The sequence below is a fragment of the Lissotriton helveticus genome, chromosome 2_1 (assembly GCF_964261635.1).
Source record: "Lissotriton helveticus chromosome 2_1, aLisHel1.1, whole genome shotgun sequence".
In the NCBI taxonomy this organism is placed as follows: domain Eukaryota; kingdom Metazoa; phylum Chordata; class Amphibia; order Caudata; family Salamandridae; genus Lissotriton; species Lissotriton helveticus.
The window spans coordinates 111,562,913-111,570,563 of record NC_136059.1 but is presented as its reverse complement, the minus strand read 5'-3'; the positions used below and the strand labels follow the sequence as shown (position 1 = coordinate 111,570,563).

General features: G+C 44.5%; 1 long non-coding RNA gene across 1 annotated transcript in view; it reads right to left on the bottom strand.

Annotated features, from left to right (window-relative positions):
- Nucleotides 1-1,177: 1,177 nt before the first annotated feature.
- Nucleotides 1,178-7,651, bottom strand: part of LOC144819237 (uncharacterized) — a 91,101-nt gene continuing 84,627 nt past the window's right edge. Inside the window, exon 3 of the long non-coding RNA XR_013607241.1 lies at nt 1,178-1,306. This is a non-coding gene — a long non-coding RNA (uncharacterized LOC144819237). The remainder of the gene's footprint in view (nt 1,307-7,651) is intronic.

Here is a 7,651-nt window from a genome sequence, read left to right as displayed (position 1 = left end):
CCTTGTACATATTAATTAGATTATATATTTGTAAAATGCTATTTGCCATTTTTTGGGTATTGCACATTTCCTGTATGGTTCTTTGAGATATGCACTATCAATGTGATATTTTATATATGTCTTTTACATGTTTCCCTGATAAATATGCACTATTTATGTGAAGGTTTGTTACGTGAATTTGTGGGCAGTCTGATATTATCAATGTCCTTTTTTATGTTGTTTGATGTGTTATTGTTGTTTTGTCCTGTCTATAATTTTACAACCCTGACGAAGTTCCCTCTTGCAAAATCGGGAACGAAACGTGTTGGCTGTGTGCCAGTTTTAAAAGATTTGAATACAAATAAATAATCATGGAACAGATTTTGACGCATGTGTTTTGACTTCACAAGCACACCTTCCGTATTCTCTTGTGAGTGGGGAAGTGAGAGATAACTGCCTTCCATTATTCCTTCAGGCACCACCACCTGCCTCCTTTCCCCACTGCCGGAAGTCCGAGGGCGGGATTTCCGGCGGTGGAGAAAGTGAAAGACAGACCCAAGGGAGGCTCTTGTAATTTACCCTACTCCCTGTGCCTCGTCATGAAATGGTAAATATTAGCTGTGAAATGTGTTCAATGACTTTTGTTCTAAAATACAGAGCTCTACCTGGACACCCACCTTGTGCCCCTTAAAAGAAGCGGGAGTGTCTCCCTTTTATACCCGCAGGTTGTGTTGTATAGTTTTCAGTTTGTACTGAACCCTGAGGCAGATGGACTCTGTCAGCTCCGGCAGGATTTGCTGAAGCTCTTCATAGGACTTCATTGTGAACACGTGGGCCGCAGCCGGGGGGCTGACGATGGCCTCCAGCTCACTGAGCCTCACGCCCCCCACACCAACAGCAAAGACCTCCACCCCCGCGCCCCGGAGCTCCAGGGCTGGACCAGTGGCATCATCCGCTGACCCCCAAGGTGTGAAGAGGACCAGGACCCTGGGCACGTGGGCTCTGGCCCCCCCGCTCTCGACCAGCACCTCCCGTCTGACGAAGGAGAGGGCTTCCCCAAGATAAGTATCAATGTCCATCCATTCTAAGGTCCGCAGAGAGTCAATGAGGACACTGGCGTTGTGGGAGCCGCTGAAGGGGACATCTATCGAAGCATCACCGCTGAACTGGACCAGGCTGAACTGCACCGAGTCCCGGGACACGTGGAAGCTTCTCAACAGCTCCTCCAAGAAGAACCTCACGAGGAGGGAACTGTCACTCTGTAACATAAAATAACTATGGACTAAAAGCACCACGTCCGCCTTTATATCCATCCGACCAGAGCATTCTGTGGAAAGAAAAACAGAGACGGGTCAGAGAGGAGAGGACAACATGTGCCGAGGAAGACAGGGATGAGGCTGGGGTGGCCGGGATTCTGCCTCGCAAAATATCATCCTGTGAAAACACCGCACAACCTGTGCGCATGAATACAATAAACACACACCAACATCCACCCTGCGCTGTTACAAATACACACCAGCATCCACCCTACGCTGTTACCAAATACACGCCAGCAACCACACTGCGCTGTTACCAAATACACACCAGCATCCACACTGCGCTGTTACCAAATACACGCCAGCATCCACACTGCGCTGTTACCAAATACACACCAGCATCCACACTACGCTGTTACCAAATACACGCCAGCATCCACACTGCGCTGTTACCAAATACAGACCAGCATCCACAGTGCGCTGTTACCAAATACACGCCAGCATCCACACTGCGCTGTTACCAAATACACACCAGCATCCATACTGTGCTGTTACAAATACACAGGAGCATCCACACTACACTGTTACCAAATACACGCCAGCATCCACACTGCGCTGTTACCAAATACACACCAGCATCCACACTGCGCTGTTACAAATACACACCAGCATCCACACTACGCTGTTACCAAATACACGCCAGCATCCACACTACGCTGTTACCAAATACACACCAGCCTCCACACTGCGCTGTTACAAATACACACCAGCATCCACACTGTGCTCTTACAAATACACTCCAGCATTCACACTGCGCTGTTACAAATACACACCAGCATCCACACTACGCTGTTACCAAATACACACCAGCATCCACACTGCGCTGTACCCAAATACACACCAGCATCCACACTGCGCTGTACCCGAATACACACCAACATCCACCCTGCGCTGTTACAAATACACTCCAGCATCCACACTACCCTGTTACCAAATACACGCCAGCATCCACACTGCGCTGTACCCAAATACACACCAGCATCCACCCTGCGCTGTTACAAATACACACCAGCATCCACACTGCGCTGTTACCAAATACACGCTAGCATCCACACTGCGCTGTTACCAAATACACGCCAGCATCCACACTGCGCTGTTACAAATACACACAGGCATCCACACTACGCTGTTACCAAATACACGCCAGCATCCACACTGCGCTGTACCCAAATACACACCAGCATCCACACTGCGCTGTACCCGAATACACACCAACATCCACCCTGCGCTGTTACAAATACACACCAGCATCCACACTACGCTGTTACCAAATACACGCCAGCATCCACACTGCGCTGTTACCAAATACACACCAGCATCCACAATGCGCCGTTACCAAATACACACCAGCATCCACACTGCACTGTTACCAAATACACGCCAGCTTCCGTTCTGCGCTGTTACCAAATACACGCCAGCATCCACACTGCGCCGTTACCAAATACACGCCAGCATCCACACTGCGCTGTTACAAATACACACCAGCATCCACACTGCGCTGTTACAAATACACACCAGCATCCACACTGCGCTGTTACCAAATACACACCAACATCCACCCTGCGCTGTTACAAATACACACCAGCATCCCACTGCGTGGTTACCAAATACACGCTAGCATCCACACTGCGCTGTTACCAAATACACGCCAGCATCCACACTACGCTGTTACCAAATACACGCCAGCATCCACACTGCGTTGTTACCAAATACACGCCAGCATCCACACTGCGCCGTTACCAAATACACGCCAGCATCCACACTGCGCCTTTACCAAATACACGCCAGCTTCCGTAATGCGCTGTTACCAAATACACGCCAGCATCCACACTGCCTGTTTCAAAAACACGCCAGCATCAACACTGCGCTGTTACCAAATACACGCCAGCATCCACACTGCGCTCTTACAAATACACACCAGCATCCATACAGCGCTGTTACCAAATACACGCCAGCATCCACACTGCGCTGTTACCAAATACACGCCAGCATCCACACTGCGCTGTTACAAAAACACGCCAGCATCCACACTGTGCTGTTACCAAATACACACCAGCATCCACACTGCTCTGTTATCAAATACACACCAGCATCCACATTGCGCTGTTACCAAATACACACCAGCATCCACACTGCTCTGTTACCAAATACACACACCAGCATCCATACTGCGCTGTTACCAAATACATGGCACCATCCATACTGCGCTGTTACTAAATACACGCCAGCATCCACACTGCCCTGTAAACAAATATACATCAGCATCCACACTGCACTGCTACCAAATACACACCAGCATCCACACTGCGCTATTATAAACACACGCCAGCATCCACACTGCTCTGTTATAAACACACGCCAACATCAACACTGTGCCCAGGGCGTGTAGGTCAATTGCTGCTGGTGGCTTGCATTGCAACACTGGTTGTGCCACCCACAGAAGCAGCTTGTAAAGTGTGTCTCAGACCTGCCATTGCGAGGCGTGTGTGTAGTCTAGTACTGCCATGCCGATTTGGCCAAGTGCACCCACTTGCCAGTCCCTAAACATTCCCGTTGCTTCATATTAGACACCCCTATGGTAGGCACAAGGGCAGGGTTCATTGTAAGTATAAGGTAGGACATGCTCTGATGTATGTAGCATGTTCTAATAGTTTATTACAGCCATTTTCGTTTTTCACTAGTGAAGGCTACCTGTTCTCATAGGCCAGAATGGGCAGTTAGATTATTACATTCTTATTATCTAACTGACTCGGGGAAAATGGTAGAAATTCAAATTTAGTATGCCTGAACTCAGAATAATAAAGTGCATCTTTTAGTAAGGTTTATTTTAATATTCTGTTTTTGAAAATAACACTTTTAGAAAGTAGGTATTTGCTTGTCTAACCATCCAGGCCTGCCTCTGCTGGGTTGTGTATTCCTTGTCTGGGTTTGTGAGTGACAGGGCTGGGGGATTCCAGGAGACAGGCTGGGTTAGCCCAGTGGTGAATAGAGAGATCTGCATCTAGATGGGAAGGAGGAGTTGCACCTGGGACCTGAATAGTGAATGAATGTCTTTATTGTTTAAGTTAATTAAAACCATAACAATTTCACAATACAAATATAAGATCAATATAAAACATTATTTAAAAGAATGATATATATATATATATATATATTTTTTTTTTAAACAGGAACCCACTTATGGATTAAACATTATCTTAGTAAACAACAGCAGTGTCCTTCTCATTATGCCAATTTAAAATGTGTCTCATAATACAGTAAGAATTTCATTATTTTACAAGCTAGCAGAGGGTCGGTCGTGCTGAGTCCTTTAATTATTGCCACTCTACATGTTCGAATACCTCTGTTGTTCAATGCCTTTTTCAGTAATCGCATACGTTGCATTTTTAAATTAGGACATACGCGTATTAGATGGATGATGTTTTGCCAGGCTTCCCCACATAAACCACAAGATTTGATGCCACTATATTTCCATGATGGTTGTTCCACTCGGCTTGGTAATATCCCACATCTAGATGCCATTAATTTGAGTTTTAAGTGCGGCGAATAAGTTGCGCCGAGGTATTCCGCCGGTCGAAGTGCAGTATATGATAGGAGAACCATCCATCCGTGCGATCTTTTTGCTAAGGTGGCTTTGTCTGCCAGTAATGATTGCAGTTTTGATGACTTGTTTGCTAAGCCACGGAAGATTTGAAATGACGGGTTCTTAGTCCACAAGTCCTTCATATTAGTATCATCTAATGCCTTTTTTCAGTATTTACCGTAACTTGAATTTGGATCCTCCTGGGCTTGCCACAGGGCATCATTTAGCAGATTGTATCTATTCTGCCATAGTTTATACTATGTTTTAATTGTCGCATATTTGCTCCCAATATCCTACTTAGTTAGGCCAAATTCAAGTCGGACCTGTGCCGGGGCTGCTGACTGTGGTAGCCTGAAAGCTTTTTTGTATGCCTTTGTCTGTATTGAGTCTAAGATTTTGACATCTTTACCATTTAGCACTATGCTCCCATATGTGATTGACGGTAGGAGTTTTGCGGCCATCATAGAGATTAAAGGTGTGAATGACGGGCCATGTAGCTTCTTCGCAATAGCGCAAAAGGCATAAATATTTCCGTTTCCTTTTTTTCCTAGATATTGAATCTGCGATTGGAAATTCAGACTTTTGTCGATATATACCCCTAGGTACTTATAGGTTTTTACTATTTCAAGGCGCTTTTCTCCTAATTTAAATTGATACTGTTGTCGTGGGCTGTTCGTGAACGACATCGTTTTTGTTTTTGTCTCATTAATCTCTAGTGCATTGGTGTTAGCAAACAGCAAAAGTTCATTAAGTGCCCTTTGAAGGCCTACACGGGTCAGGCTAAATAAAACGATGTCGTCTGCATAAGAGAGATGCGTTATGGGCAGTCTTCCCAGCCGTGGTGGGTGAGCATTTGCTTGATCCAATCGAGGTGAGAGGTCGGCCATAAAAAGATTGAATAAATGAGGGGCTAATACACATCCTTGTTTTAATCCAATCTAAGTTGGTATTTTTTTTTTATAATTTGGTACCATTCATTAGTTTTGCACGGACCCACGTGTTTGTGTAGAGTTCGATGATAGGGCATAATATTGTGTCCGGAAGCCCCAGTTTGTGTAGTTTGGCCCATAGTAGACCACGTTTCACTCGATCGACCGCCGATTTGAAGTCTATAAAACACGCATGTACTGGTCTATGCTGGCATTTCCATTTATCAACCATAGTTGCCAGAGCTAAAATGTTTGTTGTGGTGCCACAACCTTTATGAAAACCTGTTTGATTAACAGGAATCAGGCCATTTGTATTGGACCATTCCACCAGGTCCTCCAGGATTAGTGTGGCGAAGTATTTCGCTTCCACGTCCATGAGTGCAATTAACCAGTAGTTTGCCGGCTCTGCCCGTTCACCACCCTTGTGGATCGGATTAATGATTGAGCCCTTCCAGCTTGTCGGGAGGGTATTTGTTAAGAGGATTTCATTGTACAGACCATATAGCGATTTTGCCAAGTATTCTGGATCCGTCCGAAAAATGGCCTGGGGGATGCAATTTGGACCTAGAGCGCCATCGTTGCGACCCTTTTTTATTATGCTTGTAATGTGTTCTACTGAATGGCTTTGAATTTCCTGGGTTATAGTTGTTCCCTGGTCTAATAATTCTGCAGAATTCTTCACTGTGTTAAAGGACTTGGTACTCAACGTGATTGGCTGATTCCCAGATGTTGTATGGTCATCAAATATTTTGGTTAAATGGGATGCCCACACGTTCTCTGATATAGATGCGTTATTTATCACTTTTTTTGATCTTATCAATTTATTAACTTGTTCCCAGAAAAGTCTATTATTTGTTTGTTTGGCACTGAAAAGTAATTTTGTCCAGAGGCTTTCCTGTAGTGCTTTTAGGTTCTTCCAAATTTGGATTTTGTACTGTTTTTTGGCGATCTTTATATCCTGCCATGTATGTTTGGGTTTTTTTTGTTTATTGTTTTTTCTCACTATCTTTCTTAGTTCTTTCCTTAATAAGTAGGCTGTCCTGGACATATTTGTTTTAGGCTTAAGCCTCCTAGTCTGTGCGAAATTGATTTTTGGTGCCTTAAACAATAGCGTTTCGGTGAAGATAGATCAGCATTCTACTGCATTTTTGCCTGTTGTATTTGTGGCTTCGACGATTTCTTTTTCCAAAGTTGATAGTTCTGGTAGGGTTTCTGATGACCATTGAATTCTTTTAAGGTTTGCCGTGGTTAGCTGACCCAGCTCCACGGGCGCTGCACTATGTTTATTGTAACCTAGTTCCAGTTCCAATACTTGATATGCATGATCACTTCGGGTGGAGTATTTGATCTTATATTTCGTCACGCACACCATTAAGGGAAGAGTTAACATAGTGTAGTCTAGGATTGACTGCCCGTGAATACCTTGATAGGTCCAGCGTGGCGGGTTGTCCTCTTTTGTTCTACCATTTAGGACTCGCAGGCCTAGATGTTCCAGTGTCTGAACCAACTGTTGCCCCTTTAGATCCTGTCTCTTTGTTAATGCACATGCTTGTAGAGGAACGGACCATTGCTCGTTGTCTACTAACAGCAGATCATCATCGTCTGGTGTATGGATTAGATTTGAATTGAAATCACCTGTTATAATTATCTCCCAATCTGGATTATCGAATCTGATCGAAGCGACTAATGAGATTAATGTTTCAATTTGTTCCTTTTTTTTCTTTACCTTCGGGTGAATGTACAGATTTATGAGAATTACTGTTGTATTATTTTTTTGGCACTGTTCCATTTTCATAACTTGTAGGTCATGTGTAGTACTCTGTAATTGTTCTGTGTGAATGTTT